The following is a 4,266-nucleotide window of genomic DNA, read 5'->3' as shown; positions in this document are numbered from 1 at the left end:
GGCAGGATTGATTGTTCCACCCATTATTGTTTTGTCGGAACCCATTGTTGATATATGCAGCATCTTCATGGGTTTCCAGGCAATCATTCCTCGAGTGTCCGACTTCTCCACAAACCTCACATGTCATATGTGAGTCCATGGCCTAGATGGTGCCCTTCATGGCTTCCTTCTTAGCGGCACGCTCGCCCAGTCTTTTTAACAAAAGATCCATTTTTGTGGCAAGCATATCTGCCTCCTTCACGGTATACATGCCTTTTTGTTATTTTCTTTCTTCCCCCTAGCTTTGATTTGCCACCATTTTGTCGATGAGAGGCGTAGCTCCATCGATGGTGAGGAAAAGAAACACGCTTCCAGCATCAGTATCAATGTGCCCTTTAGACATGGGTGTCAGCCCTTTCGACACGAGCATAAGCCAATTTTCTATCCCATGGTGTGGGTAGGATTGGATGTAATCCTACAGCCTCTCCCATGCCTCGGGGATAGATTCCATGGAATTCTATTGGAAACTGGAAATTTTCCCCCTAAGGGCATTGGTTTTGCCCATGGGGAAGAATTTCACGAGGAACGCCACGGAACATTTGTCCCACATGTTGATGGCTTCCTTTTCCTTGTAGAACCACTGCTTTGCCTTCCCAGCTTGGGAGAAGGAAAACAAATGGAGCCTGATGCTTGTTGGTGCGACTTCTTTTATGACGATGTTGTTGCACAGCTCAAGGAAGTGCTAAAGGTGCGCACTTGCGTCCTCACTAGGCAAACCACAGAACTGGTTTGCCTTCACCATCGTTATGAGGCCAGTCCGAAGCTCAAAGTTTCTGGTGCCCATGTTGACAGTGGTCCCAACAGGGGCATTGGCAACAGCGAGGGGGGGGGGGAGTAGTCGTGCAGTGACTTGTCCATGGTGGTAGTAGCAGATGGTGTGGGGGTGACTGGTTCACTTGCTGGAGGTGTAGTAGAAGAAGAAGCGGTATGAGACCGACTCTTTCTTAGGAGTGCCTCTGGATTATCAGTGTAGTTTTCTAGCAGGTTGTAACTGGTCACACACTATCCTATTTTTACCCACAACAGGAGAAAACAAGTAGAGTTAGCTTGCATAAACTATGGCTACCATCCGTGCATATGATCATGATCATGATCATGTCCTACTAGATTCTTTTAACCTATGCCTTCCCTTGCAACGGTGCCAGAAATGCTTGCTGGCATTTCTTAGCATAATCACCAAGTATGGGGATGGAATCAATTCCTAGCAATGACACTAAAAATGCTTGTTGGTATTTCTTAGCACCATCACTAAGATTTGGATAAATCTTAGCAGCACCGCCAAGGAGCGCCAACATGATAGTTCTTAACAATTATAGAAACAATATCTGCAAGCGCACGGATCTATCATTGTAGCATTTCACCCAAAAGTATTCAGGGTATAGCTATTTATATTTTACCAAATGAAGGCATGGTGTAAAGATTCTAGCATAGACATGAACAAGATTATATACTTGCATAGCCAACCAAAGTTTATGATAGGGGTAAAAATGGTATATTTAAGATAGTAGACACACACTTGGGCCAACCTCAAGGATTAAAGAGAAACAAAGAATAAAAGAATGTTCCTAAGGGGAGTAGGCTTGTTATAATATAGCCATACAAAGAACAATTGATGATCATACAAAATTCAAGGTTAGAGCTAGACTTAAGTGTAAGATAGGTCAGGAGGCCACTGAGTACTAGTCTGCCAGCAACCTCATGTGACAATTTAGGCTCCTACACCCAACCCAAATGTGGTGGATTACAAGGGACGGACAGGGCTATCACCACCTGCCACCTACCCCTCAACCGTGGAGTAGGAAATGCATTCTCCTGTTCCTATGTACCGAGCACCACACCCGATTACATAGAAACTACCCACATCTCCCTAGGACTCCAACCCTACGGATCGACAAGCATAGGACAAGGGCACACCTGAAGGCACGATGAACCGCCACCTCAACTTAGCTCTAATTTTAATCATATAAGTTGTATGAATGTTTAAGCATAAAGTTTTAGATGTTAAGCTCATAACATAGAAACCATATGCTAGTTCATATGTCAAGATTATAACATGAAAACTATTCTCTAGTTCAATAGCACAACTACATTGATAAAATGAGAGCAAGACTTTGGAAGAACTCTTCGTGGTATTCGTACCAAGATTTCTCTCTTCCAAGGAGCCAAGCTCTCCTTGATAGCTTTGCTTGCTCAAAAAAAGACTACTAAAAGTAAAAATACAAGAGGTGGTAGTGAGGTGGTAGCTCCAAAATGTTGTGTGTTACATGAGAGCACCAACCCTCTATTTATACTATTTGGTGGTTGGTTTGTGGGGAGGTAAAATAGGAAACCACCAAAAACCACCTATGCATGTCGTCATGGAACCACCAGAGCGAGGTGGGCCAGGCTGGGCTAGGGGCGGTGCGGCCACACCCTGGGCTGGCCCGCTCGCTAATGCCATGCTCTGGTGGGCTCCTAGCTGGACCTGGGTGGCTCCCACATCGGTGCTCGCCCCAGGTTTGGCATGTAGGTGGGCTTTCTCCTTTTATTCCATTGCACATTTCTACTTTATGCTTTTCGAGTTGCGCCTTTTGTCATGTTTTCCACTTGTATTCAAATATATGTCATGTAAAATATGATTCTTCCAATACAAGTGGAACTATGTCAATAATAAATGCATGTGTCATAAGTTTGTTTATTTCTCCTATTTTGGATATTAATTGGCACTTGGATTTGGTTGTTAAGGACCACCAATAGGGAGTCATTGATTTTAGATTTGGGCTGATCGCAACCATCAACGGACGGATGCACAGCTATTGAAATGTTTCTGCACCCTATAGACAAAATGATCCTTTAAAATTTTCACTAGCCGGACACTAGTGGAGTGATAAGGTTTAGGGGGTGTTTGAATCTAGGGACTAAAGTTTAGGGTTGTCACATCGGGTGTCACATGAGGGTGTCACATCAAGTGTTCGCATAGTAATAATAAAACAAATTACAGAAGTCCTCAATAATCCACGAGATGAATTTATTAAGCCCAATTAATCCATCATTAGCACATATTTACTGTAGCACCACATTGTCAAATCATGGACTAATTAGGCTTAAAAAATTCATCTCACAAATTAGTCTCAATCTTTGCATTTTGTTTCGTAATTTGTCTATATTTAATACTCCATGCATGTGTCCAAACATCCGATGTGACAAGGACTAAAATTTAGGAGGGGAAACAAACAAGCCTTTACATAGAAGGTCCGACAGTTTGAAATCGTGACTACCCAGATAGTATTGATGAATGATGTGCGGTGTCTGTTTTCATCTTGTAGGCTCCTAGATTCCTGCACAGGCACGCGCACATGGGTAGCGTCAGTAGGCAGTTCTTGCAGGGACATCGCCTCATGGCCCGTTGCATTGATGTGAGAGGGAAGGTTATCTACTACATTCTATGATCATCTACCTTTCCTCCATAGATCTCCTCCTTTGATCCCAAATGGCGACGACGACGGCCCGTAGGCCTTTACCTTGGTTCGAGCTAAGGCAATGGCGGGTCGGCGAGGTGGAGGAGGTGATGGCAGAGCTGTGGGCGCGAGTGATTGAGTGGTGGTGCTATGGTGGCGGCGCTCTAGCACGGCGGCGATGTTACTGCTGCGGTGCTGCTCTGCTCTAGAGAGGCGCACGGGCGAGAGAGAAAGCGAGAGCGAGAGTGAGCGCGTGGGTGAGCGGAGAGCCGAGGGCTCTCCATTTTGGTGCGGCAGGGCGGGCCGGCACCGGTGGACTACTACCATGCGGCACAAGCGGCCTGTGTGTGGTCAGCCACAACAGACGGCGATTTGAATCGGCAAGGGCCGATTCAGTCCGTCTGACAGTCGATTTTCAAACCTCCAAATCTCCCAAACTGTGGTGAATCAGTGAAAACTTCATTAATACAAAGTGTAGAGCTACAAGAGTACTGCAAGATTGCTTAAAGGATTTTTGTCTAAATCACAATGGTTATCAAACTATAAGGCTCCAAAATAGGCTACATTGAAACTAAAAAGAGCCTCAAGATAGAAAAATTTTCTAAGTTACAAACAACATTAAGTTGAAACTTGTGAGCTCTATTTGACCATGTTAGGCACTGATTTAGCTTATGACCCTTAAATAAAGTTTGTTACCCTTGATGTGAACTACAACTTTTATTTAGGTCACACAGTCATGCAAATATTCTAAGCTAATGTTCAACTTTGGTCAAACTAGCATCATGAAAAT

General features: G+C 44.3%; 1 non-coding gene across 1 annotated transcript; it reads left to right on the top strand.

Annotated features, from left to right (window-relative positions):
• The first annotated feature begins 422 nt into the window (after positions 1–422).
• LOC136519143 (small nucleolar RNA R71) lies at positions 423–529 on the top strand. Its single transcript, XR_010774705.1, has one exon. It is a non-coding gene; the product is annotated as a small nucleolar RNA R71 (small nucleolar RNA).
• Positions 530–4,266: the final 3,737 nt, after the last annotated feature.

Source organism: Miscanthus floridulus, chromosome 17 (assembly GCF_019320115.1).
Source record: "Miscanthus floridulus cultivar M001 chromosome 17, ASM1932011v1, whole genome shotgun sequence".
Lineage (NCBI taxonomy): Eukaryota > Viridiplantae > Streptophyta > Magnoliopsida > Poales > Poaceae > Miscanthus > Miscanthus floridulus.
Note: the sequence above shows the minus strand (reverse complement) of the source record. Positions and strands in the feature narration are given on the sequence as shown.